The sequence below is a fragment of the Magnolia sinica genome, chromosome 14 (assembly GCF_029962835.1).
Source record: "Magnolia sinica isolate HGM2019 chromosome 14, MsV1, whole genome shotgun sequence".
Taxonomy (NCBI): Eukaryota; Viridiplantae; Streptophyta; class Magnoliopsida; order Magnoliales; family Magnoliaceae; genus Magnolia; species Magnolia sinica.
Genome location: NC_080586.1, coordinates 28,489,316 through 28,514,301, shown reverse-complemented (window position 1 = coordinate 28,514,301; position 24,986 = coordinate 28,489,316). Strand labels below are relative to the sequence as shown.

Sequence of the window (24,986 nt, the reverse complement as noted above, 5' to 3'; positions counted from 1 at the left end):
ACTGTGTTGTGGTCGGTTGGGAGGGGGTGTGGCGTTACCTGCCCCAGTGAGGGGGCTGTAAGCTAAGCTGAGTTTGACCAGCTCCCAAATAGGTCTGCTATCAATGAGCTGGGTAAACATTGGTATACTACTGGCAGGCGGGAAGTGAGATCTTTTCCACAGGGCAGTAGCTAGCTTGGAGTGTACTAGACCCTGGTGATGATCCCAGAGATGTACGGTACTGATATGTGAACTTATTAAGTAGGAGTTGCATACTCATTCATTCATTCATTCACTATTCACTCGGGCTGGTGGTGCGCAAGTAATTGTTGTGTACCTTTGTAATAGTAAGGATTTAGGTTGGGGTGCGCGACTAACCTGAGATGAAGAGTCTACTACATTGAGTCTGACTATCCAAATTTAGGTATGGGACTGGTTTGGATAGAAATCCCTTGTGATGGACCCCATAGCCTACGATACTACGTACTATCATCCCGACTTCACTCCAGCTTGGTCATTTCATTAGCACCGCATATTGTATTGCATCGCATAGTCTTGGTACGGCTAATGGCACTTATGGACTTACCAGTATATTTTCACTTACTCTGATATCATTTGATTCATGATCTTGTTAGTATTTCCGTTTATTCCGATATTGTATGATTTATGTCATTGTATTACATACTTGGCACTTACCTTGTACACACACTTTCACCACCCTCTAAGCTTTCCATAAGCTTATGCACGATAGATGCGTGCAGGTGGCGTTAGGTCGCAGCAGCATTGAGCTTGGAACGTGCAGTAGACTCCTGGAGCTTTGATTTCAATATATGTATTTCCCTTTTAGCATTGTATTCAAATGTTTATATTAATGGATATGTGATGATGATGTTGTCTTTGTGATTTGGGTAAACTTCTGTTATAATTCTTACGGGATAAATGTACATTAGAAAATCCTTCTTATAAGATCCCATGATCGGAATCTGGCGTAAAGGCGCTAGGAGCTGAGAATGGGGTACTACAGAGGTTGTCGGTACTTGATTCAGCGATCGAGAATTTTGTGAGCCCGGTTTCTGAGTTTGGGGCGTGACAATGGCTGTACTTGGGGATGGGTGTGAGTGATGGGAGTGATAAGTACTTGATTGATATGATGTTCTCTTCGATTTTCTAAATGCACGGCATTTTCCTCGAACTGAATGCGGGCCCACATCTCCTGACTCGGGTATCGCCAAGGCGCACGAGATGTGGCGTTAGAACTGCGGCGACGACATGGTCGCAAGGGTATAAGTTTCGAGTCGAGCCGACTCTGATATAAGGGATACGACTCAGGATCGTACGTAAACACTGATAATAGATCGCGGGTCACTGGAATTCGACCGGGAGGACCGCGGAGGCCTACGGAACGGTACGGGTTAGGATATGGGTCTTACAGCTCTACCCACCTAACAAAAATTTCATCCTCGAAATTTGCACTATATGTAGATCTCAAAGGAATGAGGAAACATGGCATCAGAAATACAATACCGGGCATAATCAAACATCGAAGAGATGAGAATAATGCTCGTGAATCTCAGCCTCTCGTTCTCAGGACACCTCATCAGCACTACGATGACTCTACTGAACCTCGGATCCCAGATCAGAAATGATCAAAACAGGATTACTATACAAACTCACAATCTCAACGGTAGGGAGTTATGTCAGAAAATTTCTAAGTTATCTGAACTTGAGAATTTAACCATTCTAAGTTCTTCAACAATCATAGAGTGTAGGGTAACTATCAGTAGATATGTAATGTTATCTTCAAGTATTCTCAAGTTATGCTCTGATACTATCTTCTATCATGCCCCAAACTCGGAAACCGGGGACTCAAAATTCCTGATTGCTGAATCTGGTGCCGACAGCTTCAGTAGTACCCCATTCTCGGCTCCAGCGCCCATACGCCAGATTCTGATCTTGGGATCCTACAAGGAGGATTTTTCCAACGTACATTTATCTCATAAAAAGCATAACCACAAGTTTACCCAAATCACAAAGGCAACATCATCATCACATATCCACTAATATAAACATTTGAATATAGTGCTGAAAGGGAAAAACATATATCGAAATCAAAGCTCCAAAAGTTTGCTGCACTCTACGAGCTCAATGTTGTGCGACCTAACGCCACCTACATGCATTTATCGTGCAAAAGCTTATAAAAAACTTAGAGGGTGGTGAAAGTGTCTGCGATGCACGTGCCAAGCATATAGATATCAGAGTAAACGGAAATACCGGCAATCTATAAATTGTACAATATCAAAGTAATGCAGAAACATACTAGTAAGTCCATAAATATAATCAGCCTTACTAAGGCTATGCGAAGCTAGGCATAAATGCTAACTGCCATATCAAGGCTATGCAAAAATGTATTAAGCCAATATCATATACTGAGGATGCAAAGCAATATGAAAATATGATAAGTCCGTCTAGGCCATATAAGTGCTGAAACATAACAACCCAAAATGCTATATGCCGCGGATGTAATGCAATATGTGATGCGAATGAAATGACCAAGCTGAAGTATGAAGTCGGGATGATAGTACATAGTATCATAGGATACGGGTCCACCACAAGGGACTTCTATCCAAACCAGTCCCATACCTAAATTTGGATAGTTAAACATAATGTGGTAAACTCCTGATCTCATGTTAGTCGCGCGCCCCAACTGAAATCTTTGCCATTGCGAAGGTACACAATAATTAGTTGTGCACCACCAGCCCGAGTGGATAGTGAATGAATGAATAAATGAGTATACAACTACTGCTCAATAAGTCCACATATCAGTACTGTACATCTTTGGGATCATCACCGAGGTCTAGTATACTTCAAACCAGATTGCCACCCCATCGAACTTAACAAGGTGAGTGGAAGAGACCTCACTATCTACCTGCCAATATCGGGCTCAGCTCATCAATAGCAGACCCATTCCTTAAGCTGGTCAAATTCAGCCTAGCTTTGCCCACTACGAATTGGGCGGATAAGGCCACACCCCATTCCAACCGACCACGACACAATAGGAGATGCTGCCTACTGGTATTCGGCACTCGGGCGCTCATGTAATCCACTCGGTCTAGACGTTAGAACGTCTGCTGGCCATGAAGGTTTAGGGACTTTCACTCTCAGACATCCAAAGTGCCCAAATGCTCAAACTAAATATTTCCAGTGTCCCATCTATCCATTCATGACATGCCTGTGGAGGTCACAACCCTAGTGTCACTAGGGCGTATAATAATTACAATCACACAATGCAAGATGCAGGAATTATACAATCCATTCATACATCAATCCTACGCATACCGTGAGCTCATGTGAGATAATCTCCACCTATCTGGGAGTCTCATAACAACCTGCCCAATGACATATGCAATGGTCAACCATATCTCACAATAAATATGCAAATGATGCGTATGGGCATGTACATGATGCATGCTGTCACATACTCATAATCAGAATCGACAATCGGCCCCGATAATCGGTATCGATAATCGGCCTCGATAATCAGAATCAACCTCGATAATCAGAATTGGCCTCGATAATCGGAATCAACTTTGACAATCGGATCAGCCTCGATAATCGAAATCGGCATCGAGAATCGGAATCGGCCTCGACAATCGAAATCGGCCTCGACAATTGAAATTAGCCTCAATAATCGAAATCGACCTCGATGATTGGCCGAAAAATGCCTAACGGAAGGTCACAATGTGGGCATTAAACTATCATTGACCATCAATGTGGACATTTAACCAACATTGCTCCCAAGGAGTGGCCCACATAGAGCTAAACATATAGTGGGCCCATGGCTTCACACAAAGGCCTAATATACATCACAATGGGCCTCATACAAGGGCCACATACATCACTATGGGCCGCATCTCATGGTCCTAATACGCATCATGATGGACCGCATCACATGAGCCTCATATACATCACAATGCGCCTCACTCATGGGCCTAATGCACATCATAATGGGCCTCATTAAATGGGTTACAGAAACATCACAATGGCCATGCCATATGGGTCAGAAATACATCTTAATGGGTCTTACCAAATGGAATGGGAATATATCACAATGGGCCATGACATATGGGCTGAAAATACAAGGCAGGTGGGCCCTATTACATGGGCCTCAAATGCAAGGCAGAGGGACCCTATCACATGGGCCTCAAATACAAGGCAGATGGCCCTATCACATGGGCCTCAAATATACATCATGATGGGCCTCATGGATGGGTTGTACCAATGGGCCTCAAGTGGGCTTGGACCACACCAAAAATCATTTCAATAGTTGTAGGTGTAACATGTGTATCACTGTACACTATCATTCCATGGGGCACATGGCCCACTAATGATGATTAGCACTGTCCAACATTGTCTAGGTAAATCAGCACCATCCAAACATCTCCCATGTAAATCAGCACCATCTAAACCTTGTCCAACACTGTCCAAACATTGTCCAGCACTGTCCAGCACAATCTGGACGGTAAATACATTACGGTGGTCCCACGCTCGCAAAACAGATGGACGGCTCAAATAGATCACATACATCCGAGGTGTGTCCCAGCAAAAATAGATGGACAAACAGATGGATAGTGTGGTGAACACATACATACATCAAGGTGTGCGCCACACAACACATGCACACACACGTTACAGGGGGGTCCCACCGTCCTAAAACAGATGGACGGCTAGGCTGTAAGGCATGTACATAATGATGGGTCCCTTCCCACACGTACAGCACATGTGGGGTGGGCCCCACATAATCTAAAAATATGGCTAGATGGTGTGTATAAACACATACATTAAGGTGGGGTCCGCACCAAAGGATAGACGGATGATAGAGGATATACAATACATTCACCAAGGTGGGTCCCACCCCCACACGTGTGGGGTGGGCCCACACCTCTAAATGGAAGGATGGTTTTAATATAACAAATACCTCATCATTATACCACCGTCCTGGACAGATGGACAGTGGGGGTTAAATACATCAAGGTGGGTGCCTACGCATACACAGTCCAGATGGATGGTGCTGGATAAAATACATACATATAGGTGGGCCCCACCCTTACACGAACCACACATGTGAGGTGGCCTCACGTCCATGGAAAACGCATGGAAGGTGTGGATATAAACATACATCACGCTGGCCCACACATCCCTTGGTGACATGTCACCCTGCTAGTAGCTAATCTACATCTGTTGTATGGGGACCCACAGAACTTGCTGATACCAATACATCAGCTACATCCAGCTGGTGGGACCCACAGACCTTGCTGACGTCGGTCCAGCGGTGGGTCCCACCATCTGGATGGCTTGGATATAGGATATACATCACGTGGATCATGGTGGACTCCACGACGATGGATGAAACACACACGCCATGGTGGGGTCCCATTGTCTAAGTTGCTGGATGGTGCGGATGCACCGCATACATCAAGTGGGCTCCATTGTGATGGATGGCGTGGATACACCACACGCATCAGGTGGGCCGCACGACATCAAGAGAGAGAGAGAGAGGGAAAGAGAGAGAGAGAGAGACGAATGTTAGAGGGGATGGACCCCACCACTATGGGCCCTCCCTATACATTGCATACATAAAGATGGGTCCCACCAATGTGGGCTCTCAAATCATCAAATCCAAACCAAAAATCACCCACCGTTGATCTCCTCTTCCTTCTTCCCCCAATGCGATCTAGAGCTCCAAGGGGTGCAATTCAACGGTTGAGATGAAGCTTGAATGGTGGCGATGGGAGGTAGGAAGGTGGGCCACACTAGCTTCTTTCATGAAAGCTTGGACATGGGTTGCTTGGAGAATGAGAGAGAGAGGTTATAAGAGAGAGAGGGATGAGGTGTGATGGGTGAGTGAGTGATGGGTGTATTTTGTTGTAAGAGAAAGTTGACTTTGGGGAGGGTGGTTGTACTTGGGGATGTGAGTGATGTGTAGTTGATTGATGTGATTGATGAGATTGATGTGATGTTTTCTTTGATTTTACAAATGCGTGGCGTTTTCCTCGAACTGAATGCAAGCCGACTCTGATATACGAGACACAACTCAGGATCACATGCAAACGCAGATAACAAATCGCGGGCAGTCGAAATTTGACCGGGAGGACCGCATAGGCCTAAGGAATGGTACGGGCTAGGATACGGGTCTTACATGGTGGGCCACATTTCTGGGTCCCACCTTGTTGTAGACACGATGAGGGACCTCGACCCTAAATTTTAAGAATTTTGGAGGCCCTGGACCCACTCCATTGGGGGGCCCTAAATCAGGACAGCAACATGTATGTTGTAGAATTTTTGTTTCTACCTTACTGTCTTTTTTGTAATTGTGGAACATATTGAGCCCAACCCATTGGGGCTTTTGTGCATGTTCATAAGGCCCACCTTGTAATGTTTCAGAGGGCCATAGAGGCCGTGGTGGTGGGTCCAACCAGCTGGACTAGCGAACCATACCGGACGTCCAGCAGGTGGACGTCCAACATGGCTGGCCATCCTTAGCTAGGCCCACCATGGTGTATGTTTTCATCCACACCGTCCTCCCTTTTGGGTGTGGCCCATGTGGAGGTTGGGTCCACCCTGAGTGGACGTCCCATGTGGGGCCTACCTTAGATGTGTGGAGCCCACCTTTGATGTATGTGGCCAGCCCGTTGGGCTGCTGCCGGCCTGCATTCCAGTAGCAGGCCTACTTGGTATTGAGTGGTAAATGCCCTTCCTCCATTTGGTGGGGCCCCTTTTGATCATTACTAGCCCTTATGGGATTGATTCCCACCTATTTTGACTAGTTTTTGGGCTTCAGCAGGCCCAAAATATTAAGTGGACTGAAAGTCCAGCCATTTGGCATTAAGTATATAATGTATGGCTGAATTTTTATTGAAATTGGGGGCCCACCACATTAAGGGATTTGGGTACTTATTGCTGTCCTATTTTTTGGAATAATTTTTGGGCTCAATTGATGCATGATTGGGCCACCCATTGATGACCACTTGTGGAACCCAAACTTATACCAGATTTTGGGACTTTCTAATGGACCTAGATTGGGCTGGAGTGTCCCACCTTGGCCAACCATATGTTGGGCTAACCTTCCACTATTTACTGGACTTATGGGCTGAGGAAAAAGGTGAATTTGGGCCCTTGAATACCCACTTAAATTGCTAATTATCGGGCTGATGTAGTGGGGCCCATTTCACCCAATTTAAATGTGTTTTTGGGCCATGTAATTATGTACATGGGCTACCCATTAAGTTCATCTAAATGCTTGGATTTTATGGCCCTTGGAACTTGGGCTTTGGGTCTGATTTTCCCTCTTTGGGCCCATGTGGTTGGAGTTTGTATTGAGCCCATCTTTTATGCCTTTTAAAGACTTTATGTACACATGGTTTTGATGTTGGGCCTTGGGCTTTACTGCTTATGGTTTGTGGTTAGATGCCTTGGGGAAATGTAAGCATGTTATAAGATGATGGTATAATAAGGATGATGGTATAATCTCCTTATATCAAGGATGGGCTTAAATAGCCTATTCATAATGAGAATGAGCCTCACAATGGGGTTAAGGGAAGGTCATAATATGGACATCTAACCATCATTGCCCATCAATGTGGACATTTAACCAACATCACTCCCAAACAGTGGCTCAGATAAACATCATTGCATACATTACAGTTAAATCACACATTACATCGGTCTGCACATTCATCGCATTGGGCCTCACTCGAGGCCACACATATACCATATCGGGCCTCACCATACGGGCCACAAGTACATCACAATGGGCCTTATCAGATGGGCCAAAAATACATTACAACGGGCCACATACCCGGGCCTCAAATACATCACAACGGGCCACATGCCTAGGCCTCAAATATATCACAACGAGCCACATGCATGGGCCTCAAATACATCACAACGGGCCACATGACATGGGACTCAAACACATCACAATGGGCCACAACCCATAGGCCCCGAATACATCACAATGGGCCTCTCTTATGGGCCCAATACACATCACATCAAGGTGGGACCCATACACTATATTATATCTACACCATTCATCTATTTTTAAAGATCACTTTAGAGCATTACCCAATCATATCAAAAGTTTAACTGGACCATACCACAAATAGCAATGGAGATAACGATTTTCACCGTTTAAGTTCGCGAGGCCCACCATTTCATTTTTCGTCCAACCTGAACATAAGGTCACAAAGATGTGGATTATGAGGAAAATAAATTTCATATTGATCCAAACTTCTGTGACCCCAAAAAAAGGTTTCAATGGTGGACGTTCACTCTACACTATTGTTTGCAGTGTGGTCCACCTAATCATCAGATCTACTTCATTTTTCTATCTCAAGCCTTAAGATGACCTTGCCAAATGGCTGGACGGTATGGATATACCTCACCTACATCACGGTGGGGTCCTCATAGTTCGTCTAAATGGACAGTGTGTACATCATGTCAGTGGGTCCCAGGGGCCTACTGACATCAATACACAGCCATATAGCTGGTCTGTGGTACCCCGGCCGGTCCATCCAGTAGGTGGGTCCCACATGGGGCCCACCACATACATATAATATATATATATAATACTACAATATTATTATTATTTTATTATTTCCTTTCCTTTTTGTTTTAAAATTTGTCCAGCGTCCAGACCACATGCAGGGTGGACGGTGATAAAACACAAACATGAAGGTGGGCCATTGTATGGACGGTGCAGATGCAACACTTCATTATGGTGGGGCCATACATGGCACCGTCCAGATGGACGGTGCAGATGGAGCACATACATTTAAGGTGGGTTTCCACCGTCCAGATTACTGGACGGTGCAGATGTAAGGCATATACACACGGTCGGCCCCACACAGCCCATCCATTGAACGGTGCTGATATAATTCATACATTAGGGTGGGCCCCATCTCGCACATGCAGCACGTGTGGGGTGGGTCCCAACCCAGCAATGGAAGGACAATGGGGTTATACCCTCACATCACGGTGTGGTTCAAACAGCACCATCCCTATGGACGGTGTAGATATAGATTAAATACATCAAGGTAGGTCCCACCCGTCCAGAGTGCTGGACGGTGTGGATGAGACCCTTACATCACGGTGGCAACCACCAAACCTTGCTAACGTCATTTACACCAGCTACTTGCTGGTGTGAGGTACACCAGCCAATTCGTTTCAACAGTGGACGAGTACCACGTGGGGCTCACAACAATATATTAATATATTTTATTTATTATTATTTTTGTTGCTGCTGTGTAGTCCAGTGTCCAGTGGACTGGATGGTGTAGACTACTACACATGCAGCAGGCCCCACCGTCCATGATCCCATGGATGGTGTGGATACAATGTACATGTATCACGACGGGATTTCCACTATCCACGATGTTGATTCAGTCCATTTATCAAGGTGGGCTGCAATACGAAAATAGAGAGAGAGAGAGAGAGAGAGAGAGAGAGAGAGAGAGAGAGAGAGAGACGTGATGAGATGGAGGGACCTCGCCACTATGGGCCCCTTTAGATTACTACACATACATCAAAATGGTCCCAAATATAAGTGGGCCCTCAAATGGAAATCAACGATAGATCACCCACCTATCGGCCTTCTTCTTTAGCTCCTTGGACTCGTAGGCTCCTTAGCTTCGATCTTGATGAAGGATGATGAAGTTTTGATGGTGGGGATGAGAGAGTGGGTGGTAGAGAAGTGGGCCACACTTGGGTTGCTTGGATAGCTTGGACATTGGATTTTCTTGTTGCTTGGGATGTTGTTTGAGAAATGAGGGAGAGAGAAGTGATGGATGATAAGGGATGATAAGGGATGGGTGTGTAAGAGATGGGTATGGGTTGAGTTGAATTTTGAGTGAAAGAGGGATGGGTGGAGAGAGAGAGAGAGAGTTGACCTATGAGGGGTAAGGTAGCATGGGGTATGGATGGTGTACTTGACTTGTGATTGATTGATCGATATGATGGGTTGTAGAGATTCTCTCAAAATTCGTAACTCACAGCGTTTTTCTGAAAATGAACACAGGTCCATATCTTCTGGCCCGAGTATTGCCTCCATGCGTGAGTCACGGTGTTAGAACCGTGACGATGGCGCGGTCGTAAAGGTATAAGCCTCGGGTCGAGTCGACTTAGATTGACAGGACGCAACTCAGGGTTGCGTGCAAATATCGATTATAGGTCGCAGGTTGCCATAATTTGACCGGGAGGACTGCAGAAGCCTATGGAATGGTACGGTCTAGGATACGGGTCTTACATCCTAGCTGTTGGACCGAGGTCAGAGAACGTCGTCTCTTAGGTCCCGAGCTTGTGCAGCAGACATCAGAGATTGTGGATATTATCAGGCAGAGGATGCACACAGCTTAAAGCCGATAGAGGAGTTTTGCTGATCGTCGGCGTCGACCCCTCGAGTTTGCAGTTGGGGACATGGTATATCTCAAGGTCTTGCCTATGAAGGGCGTGGTTCGATATGGATCGAAGGGCAAGCTTGCCCCAAGATTCATTGGACCTTTCAAGATTACCAAGCGCGTGGGCGTTGTGGCCCACAAGCTTGTCTCACCTTTAGAGTTTTCTAGGATTCACAATGTGTTCCATGTATCTATATTGAAGTGTGGGTCGAAAATCATTCCAGTAATTGATTGACAGCCCCTTGAGGTCCGTGAGGATACTTCCTAGATCAAGCAGTCGATTCGTATTCTTGATCGAAAGGAGCAGCTTCTCAGGACCAAGGTCATTTCCCTCGTAAAGGTGCAATGGAGTCATCATTCGGAGGCTGAGGTGTCTTGGGAATGCGAGGCCGAGATTAGAGAGCGTTATCCCCATCAATTTGATGCTTAACTGTTGTTTAATTCTATGTATTGTCTTCTCTTATAATTGCTGATTGTTATATATGATGGTGTTTCTACATTCCTTTTTGTCCTGGATTTGGTAAATTTCGAGGACCAAATTTCTTTGTTGGTGGGGAGAGTTGTAAGACCCTAACCCAAGTGTGCACGCCATTCCTTTAGGTCCTGCGGTCCTACCGGTCGAATCCCGATGACCCACGACCTACAGTTAGTGTTTACGGTCATCCTTGAGTTCGGTCACGTTGACCCAACTCGGATCGACTTGAAACCTATGCTATCTTGTCCGTATCAGCGTCGCAGTTCCAATGCCACGTCCCATACGTGAATCCGACGTGTACATCATGAGTTATGGGCAATGTTCAATTTGGGCCTTTGATGTGTGGTGGTGGACCCCACCCCACACGTTTTCCTAGGTGCATGTGGGTGATGATGTTACCCCTTGTATAGGGTTGCTAAAAGACCTATTAACCTACCACCCAAAGACCTACCTAGCCTAGCCATTTTGTTATTATCATCGCAGGATATCATAGTTTTCTCTAACTAAGGAGAGAGAGAGTCATCATGACCTCTCTACAACTCTCTCCCTCTCTCTTTTTTCTTATTTTTGTCTACCTCTCCCTCTACTCTCCCTCTTGCAACCCTCCAAACGTCCCACCTCCCCTCCATTTCTAGCCCTCTCATCTCCCAAACAGCTCCTAATCCACCCTTCTTTAACCAATCTCAACCTTAGATCCTTGATCCTTGGAGCTTCTAGAGCATTGTGGTGTAGCCTTGGAGTTGATTTTCTAAGTGGATGTTTGTATGTCTAAATTTTAGATTTCCTTTCACTCTTCTTGGTCTTCATTCTTCTTCCATTGATGGAGCTTGTAAAACCCATCAAGTGATGATGGTGGCCCCAAGACTCCATGGATATGGCTTGTAGCCTATCCTACATTACATGCATATGCATGCAAGGGACCATTCTCCATGGATCCCTTCATGATCTTTCCTTTCTTAGATTAGGGATCCTTGGGTCATCTAGATCCTTGATCCTTGGTGGAGATTGGATCTCCACCATAGATCCCAAGTTAATAGCCTTTGATCATATAGATTTTGTATGTATAATGTAAAATGGATAGTGTTACTTGTGTGATGAGGGGAAGGGCCTCAATGAGGCAAAGACCCTTCCCTGGTGGCCGATCTTCTTCTTTTCTTGCTAATAAGTCTTTGATCATGAGTGTGTGGCCCACCTTGTGGACCAACAAGATCCAAATGTCCCAAGTGGGAGGACATTTTTGGACAGTCCATCCCTTAGACGTGTGACCCATAAATGCACCAAAAAGGGGTGCATGCAAGGATGTTTTGGATGGTGTGATGGCTTGGATGTTTGTGGGGCCCACTTGGGTGGACCACACCATGATTTTCTAGGGTTAAATCTCCATTTAAATAATGTTTATAATTTATTTTTATCAGACATATGTTGCTGTCCAGAACTGTCTGGACAGATTTTTGGGCCATCTTAGGGACTGATTTTTGGTCATTTGATGGGGAGATTGATACCATCCAATACATGATTCTTGAAGGTATATATCCTACCTATAAGCCTACTAAATTTTAGCCCCAACCGACCCCCTTTTGAGCCTCCAAATGAGTGGGCCAACATGGGTGATCAACCAGATTTCTGCTGTATAGTCCAGCAATATAGACTGTTGTAAAGCTTAATTTAAAATTTTTTTCTTTGATGGTGGGCCACCTTTCTAGGTTCCACCTTGTTGTAGACACGATGAGGGACTTTGGCCCTCAAGTTCAGGAATTTTAGAGGCCCTGGACCCACTCCATTGGAGAGCCCAAAATCAGGACATTAACATGTATGTTGCAGAATTTTTGTTTCTACCTTGCTATCTTCTTTGTAATTGTGGAACTTATTGGGCCCAGCCCATTGGGGCTTTTATGCATGTTTATGGGGCCCACCTTGTAATGTTTTAGAGTGCCACAGAGGCCATGGTGGTGAGGCCAACTAGTTAGACCAGCGAACCATACTAGACGTCCAGCATGGCTGGCCGTCCTTAGCTAGGCCCACCATGGTGTATGTTTTCATCCACATCGTCCTCCCCTTTGGATGTGGCCCCCGTGTAGGTTGGGTCCACCCTGAGTGGACGTTCCATGTGGGGCCCACCTTGGACGTGTGGAGCCCCACCTTTGATGTATGTGGCCAGGCCGTCCATGGCCTTGGGCCGTCCCACCCTTGGGACGCCCACGCTTGGGCTGCTGCTGGGCCTGCATTCTAGTAGCAAGCCTACTTGGTACTGAGTGGTAAATGCCCTTCTTCCATCTGGTGGGGCCCCTTTTGATCATTACCAGCCCCTATGGGATTGATTCCCACCTATTTTGACTAGTTTTTGGGCTTCAGCAGGCCCAAAATATTAAGTGGACTGAAAGTCCAGCCATTTGGCATTAATTATGCAATGTATGGCTAAATTTTTATTGGAATTGGGGGCCCACCACGTTGAGAGATTTGGTACTTATTGCTCACCTATTTTCTTGGAATAATTTTTGGGCTCAATTGATGTATGATTGGGCCACCCATTGATGACCACTTGTGGGACCCAAACTTATACCAGATTTTGAGACTTTCTAGTGGGCCCAGTTTGGGCTGGAATGTCCCACCTTAGCCAACCATATGTTAAGCTGACCTTCCACCATTTCCTGGACTTATGGGCTGAGGAAAAAGGTGAATTTGGGCCCTTGAATACCCACTTAAATTGCCAATTATTGGGCTGATGTAGTGAGGCCCATTTCACCTAACTTAAATGTGTTTTTGGGCCATGTAATTGTGTGCATGGGCTACCCATTAAGTCCATCTAAATGCTTGGATTTTATGGCCCTTGGGATTTGGGCTTTGGGCCTGATTTTCCCTCTTTGGGCCCATGTAGTTGGAGTTTTTATTAGGCCCATCTTCTATGCTTTTTGGGACTTATTTATTAGCCCTAAATAAGTACTTAGACCCTTTTTGGGTAGATAAAGAGTTATCTTCATCGGTACCCATATTCATATTCATGGCTCACTCCCATACACATCATATGCATGCGTAGTTGAGGTGTGATTGGCCATGGTTATGCCACTGTGTAAGATATGTTGGTATTCCCTGAGGGACGGAGTATTCCCCTCACTACCAAAAAAAGGGACAAAGCCGACGGACTTGGGGTGCTTTAGCTACGGCTAAAATCCGTCGGCGAAGGTCACTAATCTGTCACCGTAAGTTCAGTTTTGAATGGTGGACGTCTAACAGTCCAGATGTTTCTCATTTTGTGGTTTGGACGAGACTTATTTAGGACTCATATTTGGGGATCAACCCCAGAATAATCTTGGGAAATGGATGGATAGTGTGGATGAAAAATATACATCATGGTGAGGCCTATAGAGCCCTCCCCTTTCCAAAGATAGGTTTACCATTTATTTCTGTTGTAAAAGCTTGTGAGTTTTGTACAAGATGTTAAATAGTGGTGACTTGTTCATGAAATAGTGGCAATAATGTAGAGTTATCCAGACCATTCAAATAATCTTTCTAGTTTTAGGTGTTTAATATTTATAATTTTCTTATATAATAAAATCTAAGTGTTTAATATTTATAATTTTCTTATATAATAAAATCTTAACCGTCCATAAATCGGTCCCTCTTGCATGTACGACTGTTAACAGATCCTTTTGTTATAAACAAAGGTAAAGGTACACTATTTCGGATTTGAAAAGTTATCTGATTTAGAAGAGGATTCGGGATATCGAGCGGCACTTTCCCAAATCGCTCGCGCCATTTCCCTCCCAAAGCCTTCTTCCCTCGCCCCATCCCCAAATCCCGAAAGTCTCTCTCTCTGTCTCTCCAACGTCTCTCGATTTCCCTTTTCCACTTTGGCCTCTCTTGATATGGCTTCCATTTCCATTGCTTGTTGAAGACGCGGATCTCTCGGTCGTTGCCCTCCTTGCTGGAACACGCCAAAGTCCGAGAAGGCTTGCAAGAGTAGAAGCACTAGCAACAGCCGCAGCAGTATGCTACTCTCTCTCTCTCTCTCTCTCTCCTGGTTTCATCATGTCTAAAATATCTTGCAGAGTGTGATGGATGATACACAGGCACTTAGAAATTGCATACATGTCATACATGGTGGAAAAATCTGATCTGCGTCTTGCGGGTGGTCTGGTTTTTGGTTTTGTTTTGTTTTGTTTTTTTTAATTTTTTCGGTATGGAGCTCTGCACGTACACAGTTTTGTACTCTATCAATAGTAAATACACCTATATTCTTTTCTTTCCAAGCCTTCAATGGGAACTGAATTAGTTAACATCTGTAAGATGTATTTTTGATTCTGTGTGGTTTCTTTTCCCATTTTTCTGATTATTGGTTGGTTGCTATCTGTTCCATACATGCACTCAGGTTGTGGCTTTGAAGGAACATAGGTGCCCAAAAATTTGGGTTGTGACTTCGGATTTTTGTCAGCAGCATGCTGCACATGGGGCAGTACGTATACTTCTCTGTATTAGTTGTGTTGGCTTTCAAAACCATCACCTTCCCACTTTCTTTTCTGGTCATCTGTTTTCAGCAGCTAGATTCATCTATCAGTCTATTTTCATACCTATAAAAATGTCCATATTTGCACCTCACGTGATTAATCTATTCCCCCCCCCCCCCCCGGCGGAATCATAATATAAGTTAAACAAAATTAAAAATCTTCCGTCTGATTGCAGGGGCAGCCTCTGATTGGGTTAGAGGTTATTGTGGCCTGTTTGGATTGGTGGAGATAAAAATGTAACCAAAGAAATGAAATTAATATCCTCAGACGTGATGGTTTCCCTTCTTTGCAAAAGACAGAGGACTGAGGAAATTGATTTCCTTTTCCTCATATTTCCTCAGATTTCTCTATGAAGGGCCATTTCCTTTTCCACTTCAAGAAAAGGTAACCTTTTCCTTTCCACGGTTTTCCTTAGATAACTAGGACATGGAATCACAAAAAAGCTGACTTGAAATAACTATGGCAAAGCTCTGAAGTCTGATGATGATGGTGATATGATGAGAAATGCACCTTTACTTGCTAAAAGCATGTATCTTGCAGTGTTAACTTGTGTGGTTTTCCTATGTATTTAAAGCTTAATATTGAAGCATAGAATTCCCTGGTTACCAGAAGCAGCAGGAAGTTGGAGAGGCAAGCATAAAATAAGTTATCTTAGGATTGTAAGTGTCCAGTAATCAGAAGATCTTTCAACCCTATGTAAGCCACTTATGTAGTTCCTAGTATCCGAGTTACATGTACTTGCATTCATCAATTGATATTACAGGCTGGAACGCATCTTGGAAGACCTGAAGTTAGTTACAATGAGATGACTCGATTTGGGTGTAAAAAGTTTCTTATCAAATTCAGTTTTTCATGCCTTCACTATAGAGACTTGCTCCTGATTAGGCATTTGGACAAGTGGCAGGTAACTTTGGCTAGACCCTTTCTAAGAATGATATGGTCTAGAACTAATGAGCTTTTCATGCATTCAATGCATGAGTGCTTGTGGACATGTAAGGAGGAGATTTGATATTTTACTAGTGTACTAGAAGAACATGAGTCAAATGTAATATTTTGTTGTTCCTTTCCTTTTGTTAGTAGCTGCAATTAAGGCTGGGGAAAGAACCATATTTCTAGGACCAACACTCAAGGATCACAGTGACTGACTAAGACTTGTCTGACTTGTAAAAAAAGACTGTTGACCCTCTGCATGTTCTTTCAGTTCAAGACATTTAAATGGCTTGATTGTAGTTAACTGACAAATGAATGCAGAAATGAAAGCAAGAAACATCTTTGTTTACGGTATTTTTTGTAGTAGTTATACAAAAGTATAAACAATGTGAGAAATGGGAATAAATAAAGGTAGGCATCCGCAAGGGGAGAATCTTTATTTCCATTGAATGATTGTTACTCTATCTCCGATTTTGTCAGAGATGTTGCATGTCATGTATGTGTATGAAGTCATTTATCTTTTACTCATGTAACTACATTGTCCATTACCTGCAGCATGCCTGCCTTATATTCAATGCTGGTTTTAATAACAACTATTTACTTTTGTTGTGCTGCTTTACAGGGTGCCTTTGTTTGGAGTCGCAAAGCATTGGTTTTAGAGGTGAGAGGCATACTTATTGCCTTCACATCACTACTACTCAACAGATCACTTATGAAGACATTTAAACCAAATTGAGGACCAGTAATAATTCTTCTTCTTCTTCTTCAGTACGGAAGATGTTCGACTCCATTCCTCAAAAGTTGCATTTATCTTCTCTCCATTCCTCAAAAATTGCATGGTCGTACCAGCCTGATGGATGATTGGATCTCACCCCTATGTTCTTGAAAAGGGTGATGTTCTAACTCAAATTTTGTGCCACAGGGAGTATGGAAGATTTCTAGAAGCCGTAGCCCGAGAAGGTAGTCTATTGTTCTTCATTTGGTTTCTTTGCAAACATCTGAATTATCCACCTATCCTATCCAACTTGAACCACACAATCTTTTGTAAAATTTTGAAATTGTTGTGCCTTTGGGTTCTCATTGCCTTGGATTCTCTAAAGGCTTCATGAAAAATCACTTCTTAAGAACCAAAAGAAACATGCTGCGTAATCAACGGAGATGTTTTTGGTTTAATCCTGTAATGGTATGTGTGGGGCCAAATTTTGGTAACTGGAGCTTTTGGTGTGGTGCACACTATCACGGCATGAATCTCTCTCTCTCTTGTCAAACGATCTTCGCTACCTGATGAATGTGCAACTACAACTGATGGTTAATAAGTAATGGGGCCCAATCTGATGTTTACATTTATTTGATTGTAGTCATGTGCTTTTTGTGGGGGATCACCCATAAGCCATGTGGCCCATCATATGGGTCATTTTATCATCCAAAGGCAAGCCTCGTATGTTCAGTTCATTTGCTCAGACCAAATGTTTTTTGTTGTTATGGAACACTAGCATTTTTTCTATGCCCCAAATAACACCTGCTTCCTTTGGTTTTCTGTAGTTTTTACTCCTTTTTAGCTTTGTTGTGTAGGCCTGCAAGAGGAAGAAGCACCAGCAACAGCCGCAGCAGCAGCTCCCCTTCTCCAAGAGCCAATTAGCACCTTGGTTCTTAGCAGGTAGGTATGCCTCTCTCTCTCTCTCTCTCTCTCTCTCTCTCTCTCTCCTGGTTTCATCATGTCTGTTGGGTGCAATCTGGGAAGCGAAAGGCTGGAACATGTAGAAAGTAACTTTAGAAGCTGGAAGTTGGTGCTGATATCAAAGACACTGTAGGTTGGTGGGTTTTAGTGTCTAGAGAGTTGTGTTGGGTCTTCAGTACTCAGGTATGGGCTGGCTAGTTTGGGCATTTTACTTTAGAACATGTATGGTGCTATTGACATAGGCGGGTTATGGATAAATTCCTACTTGGATTTTTTTTAGTACCCCCGAAAACATTGAGGCAGTTGAATTTGGTCATGATATAAACATGCACTAGAAACATGGTTATAAATGCATGGATTGTTGATATATTTACCTGTTGGTTATTATCTCTGCTCTCATTTAAGTACTGTGAGATGGTTTGGCATTCATTTATTGGATTTTTCTACATGAAGAACATGTTATTGTTCTTATTCTTTTAAAATTTTAAAAATGTTTTCAATGTGCAAGCGGCAGTCTCCAGTATGCATTCATTGGATTAAAATGACCTCTTATTTCTTTGAAAATGGTAGGCATGTTATTTGGGTCAATTTGTACTTCAAAATGGACAACTTATTGTTATTATTATTTGTAGATTATTTACTTGATTTGTTGTCGTCACTGCCATCACTTTAATGGCCACAATATTATCATTTGGTTGGAATTGTCTAATAGGAGTGAAAAAATAAGATGACAAATGGGAAATGCTTATCATCTTCCCCACATGCCGCTGAATACACCTTATGCATGTTTGGTGATCCACATCATTAATCTGGTGGATACACCATTGAAGGGGCCCCAAATTGCCTTAAACACAATCCAAATCCAACAGAAAAAGGACAGGTGAATGACCACTACCAAAAAACCAGGCAAAGCCGACGGACTTGGACTTGGGGTACTTGGTAATTTTGGAGTCCTTCTTGGTTAGGGTTTGGCCTGAAAGTACGAGTGCTGGAGCCGATGATCTCGGAGTCCGAACTCATTCTTTTGAAAATTAGAAAAATGGGAATATTAGTAAATATGGATTTTCTTGTTAAGAAGAAAATGGAAGATGGATTGAAAAAACATAAAAGAGTTTTTTTTTTTCTTCTTCTTTTTTGCTTCAAGAGAGAGACGGAGAGGTACTCATAAACATTATGGTATGTTCTCTTCGAAGCAGCCATTGATCGATCTCCCTCCAATAGCTGAATAGAATAGAAGAAATCAGAGCACACGAAGTGAAAGGTACTCTCTCTCTCTCTCTCTATATATATATATATATCTCTCTCTCTCTCATTTGCTCTTTTAAGGGTCAGAAATTGGGTAGCAACCATGGCAGTGGCAGCCATATCTGCCGCTGTCCATGGCCTCCTACATGTTTGAAGAAATGCTTCAACCAAGAATCGCTCTGTCCATGGCCCTGAGAGTTTGCTGCATGTGTAGGAAGTAGAGGCTTTCCTGCCTAGCTAATAGCTTCAATCGCCATCTCTAGTTATAATTCAATAAAAATATAAGAACCCTTTTGTCGTTGGAGATTAACTGCTAATGGTCAGGTTGATCCCTCTACTCAACCTGACCCAACTGCACATCAAGTTGAGTACAGTTTGATTAATGCATGTATCACCAATATTTTTTACTGTGTAAATTCCAGGTGTTGATGGGATTCATCTGCTAGCACAATGGTTTGATTTTCAGATTCATTGCTCCGATGACAACCGGATATTAGATTCATTGCTCCTTGTGTGTGTACTAGTTGATTTTGGAGGTTCTTTTATAATGGTATTGGATATTTGCTGATTTTTAATTTAATTTAATTTAATTTAATTTATTTATTTTTTTGTAGTTGAAATGCTGAATTGATGAAGTTTTTACATATGCCAACTAGGCCATAGACTACAAATGCTAGTTGTTGTTTCCTTGTGTTTGATGGATGAACTAACTTGAAGGCTTCTTCTTCTTCTGTGCTATTTCCACTAGTTATCACCAGAGCATACTGTTCCCAGCCTCATCATGAGATCAGGAAGCAAGCTTGCTCAGATCAGCAACGTAACATTGCATGTAGAGTAATTTTTTTTATTAAATTATTTTATTTTAACAATTACAGAGTTGAAATATTAGAATCCTTAAGAATGGATGGAGTCCGGATATTTTCCTACTTGATTTTGTAACCTGGTCGCTGAAGTTATGGTATTGATATTTAATGTAAACAGATGTCAGGGGCTACTGTCAGCCTCATGGAAGATAGACCTGAGCTAACTGAAAAGGTGGTCCAAATATCCGGTAGTTCTGAGCAGGCTGAGAGAGCCCAGAGCCTTCTCCAGGGATTTATTCTGAGCAGTTGGTTTCTACTTTCCCTTGCAATTTCCAGTTATCAGACCATTCATTTTTTAATGCTATTTTCTTTTCCAATCTTAGTTCAGATTTGTAATTTCAGCTGTACTGCTCGTCTTTAACAGCACAAGATGCCACACCAAGCTAAATCTGAGCTATGGGTGTTGTAAAGCCGAGATCTTGTAAGGTAGTAATGGATGCTTTCAGTTTTCACCAGTAATCTGTTTTCCCATAATCTGGCAGTTATCAACAATCTTTGTATAAAAGGTAAGAATGGTTTATTTTTCTTTCTTTTTTAGTTTTCATTTTAATGTCAATCTGCAGTTCTAAGAATAGGAATGCATTCCGTTGTCAATCTTTTTTTTTTTTTTTGGTGGTGGTTATCTTATGCTGCATCCATCTGCTTTCCTGCACCTATTTATAATTTTTTATATAATTGACGCGGATTTCCTGCCCATGCCTAGCAGGAAGTTCCTTCTCTTGGATGCTAAGTGGGGCCCACCATGATGTTTATGAGAAATTCACATGGTGCGTCCATTTTGAGAGATCATTTTAGGTTGTGAGACTAAAAATGAGGTGGATCCAAAACTCAAGTGGGCCGCACGGGAGGAAACAGTAGGGATTCAGTGACCACTGTTTGAAACATTCGTGTGGCTAAAAAGTTTTATAATTTTTTAGTATTTTCACTTCATCACAGTGGGAATGACCTTATAAACCGTTTGGATGCCATATAAACATCAAGGTAGATTTGGATTGCATTGATGGTACTGGCTAGTGGTCTATGTTCTATAAGCATACCGTAAGGTATATTTTTTATACACTTGGGTGGACCATACTATAGGAAACAAGGGTGATTGACTACCCAACATACTTTGTGGTTGGTTAAAACATTTCCGGATTAGGTGCGCCCGGGTCTCACCTAATATAGAGTGGTCCTGCTGTGGAGCCCACGTTGATGCATGTATTGTATATCCAAGCTATCCATCCATAATTCTGCTCCTTTTGAGGGGAGAAAAAAGTACGTCCAAATCTCAAGTGGACCACAGTGCTGATTGAATTCCCACCATTAAAAATTTTGTAGGGCTCAACGTAATACCTGCTGTGAGTTTATTTGCCATCAAACCTGTTGATCAGGACACAATGACCTGGACGAAGGGAAAAACAAATATCAGCTTCATCAAAAACTTTTGTAGCCCACAAAAATTTTGCAGCAGTTGAGATTCAACAACTACTGTTCCTCCAATATGGTTCACCAGATATTTGGATCTGCTTCCTTTTTTTTGGATTGGTGAATGAGATGTTTGGATCTGCTTCATTTTTTGGGATAATGCTCTAAAATGATCTGAAAAAATGATGGAAGATGTTGATATACAATATATACATCATGGCAGGGCTGATTCAATACCACTGATAAAGCTGCTGTGATTGGATCTGCTCATTTTTGGTTTTTCCTATGTAACAGGGGACTTCACTTCTTTAAATTTTACTGCGTTGATGCTTGTCTATTTCTGTGCACCCAACAATCCTGTATGCGGCTCATATAAGGATGTTTTTCTTTTTTCTTTTTTCTTTCTAATTGTTTAGCACATTTCATTTTGGTTAACTTGTCATCTGAAGCTTACAGTTCAAGTTCTGTGATATTCTTACATTTGCAACTTCTTTTACTTTGACTTCTTTATTACTTATGCAATTTCTTATTTTCATTTTTTTGATTAGTATTATTGTTTAACACATTTCTTTGAATCTTCTCCACTAAACTTTCCTTTAATTGAGTACTAATCCCCACCAAACTTTCCTTTATGTTCCTATCTTAGGCTAAAAGAAAAGAATGGCTGATTGAGAAGTTGAGGAAGTTTGAGGTCCCCAAAGCTCCAGAATATATTTTCCTATCATTTGTCTAATGGGACATGCACCAATACACTCTGCCAACACTCTTATGTAACTTGTCTTGCTGCAGCAGAAAAAAATGTAATTTTTGTCTCAAAATCTTCAAGCAAATTTCATTTATTTTTTTATATTAGTTTCATTTGATAGCATACGAAAGACATGTCTCTTCAATATATATATTTTCTTGTGGATGGTCTTTTCTTGTTTGACAGGGAACTTTATTAGCACAAGGATCTCTAAAAACTGTTTTTAATGGGTCTAATTTCTCATACTGTTTTTAATGGTGGATGCCATGCTCTTGGGTATATATGTTTTTCATTGATCTACTTTTTTGTAGAAAAATAATGCTGCCTAGATGCCTAGCGGTGTTGATAGCAATCAGGTTGTAGACCTTTATCCTATATATGCATTGACAGATGCAGGTGAAAAGTTTAGAGCTCTATTATGAGCATCGTTTCTTTAATTTCTATTTTCTCTTTCTCGGGCCCGTAGCATGGTTGTAAGGCAATCCAGTCTGTCCAAATCCCCGACCCAACTGCTGATGGATCATCCCTGAAATTTTGCACTAAGAAGATAATATTAATCATCTGATTTTTCCCTTCAAATTTGGGCCACTCACTATTCTACTTTAATAATCCATTTGATAGCCGTTGATTTGAAATGGTTTTGATTGATTTATTAGTGTCATTTTAGAGATATGCTCCATGCACAATAAGACCCACAATTTGGATGGCCTGGACAGCTGTACATCAGTGCAACACATGAGGAGGATGAGTCACCACCATTTTCAAAGTGGTGCTAAACTGGCAAGGAATCTGGCTCTATTGTCGTACATCAAATGTATTTTTGTCCAGTGCCACTGTTTTTCCTCTAAATCCGAAAATTAAAGAACTACCCCTTAGCTTTCTAAAGATACCCCCCAGTAATTCCAACAAACCCCTCAGTTTATTTACTGTAGTTTATCTTTGTTTTTCTTTTCTATCAGCAGCTCAGTTATCTTAGCTGTAGAGAGTAACAGTTTTACTGTGAAAACTTATTTCAATGTTGGAAGTCCTTTTGTTGAAAGTACCAGCACTGAGTCTAGTGTCTGCGTCTGTTGCAGGCTCTGGAGATGGAACCTTGCATGCATGGAGCATCAGCAGATGCAATGAGGTATTCTTCAAATACAACTCTGGTGGCAGTTAACCACTAGCTTTAAAATGGCGGTGGCATCCTCCTTAGATGTGGCATGCATGGTGCATGAATGGCAATCCAGGCCGTCCAAATTATTGGATGAATTATGGTTCAATCATAGCTTGAAATCCAACCAATCAAGCAATCCTAACCATCTGATCATGGTTACGAAATGGATGGTTAAAAGAAAGATGGTAAGTTCTGCTAATTTGATGGGAAAAATCAGATAAGTTGGCTTCCAAAGTTTGCTGAGTGATTTTTGGGTCAGCAATATGGACTGTCTGGATTATCATACCTCTCTCTCTCTCTCTCTCTCTCTCTCTTTCTCTCTCTCTCTCTCTCTCTCTCTCTTTCACAAAAATCTGGGTCACCACAATATTGATTGGTGTGGTCCGATTTGTTTTAAACTATGTTGATGCTGTTACAAGTACCTAACTTGTTTTAAACTACATTGGTGCTCATGCTGATGTCAATGGTTGTGGTGTTGCTATTTGATTTCTTTCACAGGTGGCATCCTGGAACACCTTTGTTGTTGTGGCGGCTTGCTTGAAGTGGGCCCCTTGTCGGGCTATGTTTGTCACCGCATCTGTTTGGGTGAAAAGATGATAGTAAGAGGCATAACATTGTTGTCATCCAGGTAAATTCTCTTTCTCGATTTTCCTATACGCTTCAGTGACATCTTACCTATTTGGGTGAATTTTTGGACTCTTGTTTTATTTATTTACACTAGTAGGTCATTTTTGAAAATAAGGGGTAGTTGTTCATACAGAAATCGTTTGCTGCAATCAAAATACAGAAATCGTCATCATCCTCCATGGCACGACCCATCCACATCCACATGGCATAAATGTATATATGGAGATTCTTACATGCAACCTGAACCAGCCAAATCATGAGGACTCTTTTAAATCCTGGATTTTAAATCCTCAAAAGGGCCTCTTTTAAAATTCAAGAGAAAAGGATGCAGAAAATCCTGAATTTTCAATCCTTTTCATTGAAGATTATTGGTTGGTTCTTGTTTTAGTGCTCTTTTACAGTTTTAGTGCTCTTATCTATGAGCTGGATTTCATAATGCATTGAAGATTATTGGCTGGTTCTTGTTTTTCTTTTTACAGTTTTAGTGCTCTTTTACACAATAAAACAATGTTGGTCTTCTTGTGAGCAAATCTTCCTATCCTAATAAATTTTTTGTGTTGGTTATTAGGTCTCACAATTTGTCATTCACATATAAGGCTTGCATATTATGGATATAGTCGCCAATTTCTGCAGGTTGGGTTGTTTTCGTATTTCATCTTACTAGGGGATCTTTTTCCTTTTCATTTCATCAATTTCATTACTGTATGTCTTATCTTTTTGCATTATCTCTATTCTAATGTGCATAATCATGTGATTGTTTGTCTTCAACGTAATCACGTGCAAATGCAACCCAAATCTGAATAGTTGAATGTGGACTGCTAATCTAGAGATTTAAAGTCAAGGACTTCAAGAAAACCTCCACAGGTCAAGTAGCAAAAAAAACAAAGAGACTTAAATGATACGTAGTCTCTTTTTTTTAAAGCATATA

The 24,986-nt window shown here is 42.2% G+C and overlaps 2 long non-coding RNA genes across 3 annotated transcripts; both read left to right on the top strand.

Annotated features, from left to right (window-relative positions):
• Positions 1–17,065: 17,065 nt before the first annotated feature.
• LOC131225160 (uncharacterized) lies at positions 17,066–18,408 on the top strand. Its single transcript, XR_009161218.1, has 2 exons — positions 17,066–17,297; positions 17,910–18,408. It is a non-coding gene; the product is annotated as an uncharacterized LOC131225160 (long non-coding RNA).
• A 586-nt stretch (positions 18,409–18,994) lies between these two features.
• On the top strand, positions 18,995–24,590 carry LOC131225212 (uncharacterized). Of its 2 annotated transcripts, XR_009161250.1 has the most exons (8): positions 18,995–19,276; positions 19,683–19,810; positions 20,019–20,094; positions 20,242–20,368; positions 20,488–20,629; positions 23,352–23,401; positions 23,930–24,059; positions 24,538–24,590. It is a non-coding gene; the product is annotated as an uncharacterized LOC131225212 (long non-coding RNA). The 2 variants fall into 2 exon arrangements; XR_009161249.1 differs by lacking the exon at positions 24,538–24,590 and having other exon boundaries at positions 23,930–24,240.
• Positions 24,591–24,986: the final 396 nt, after the last annotated feature.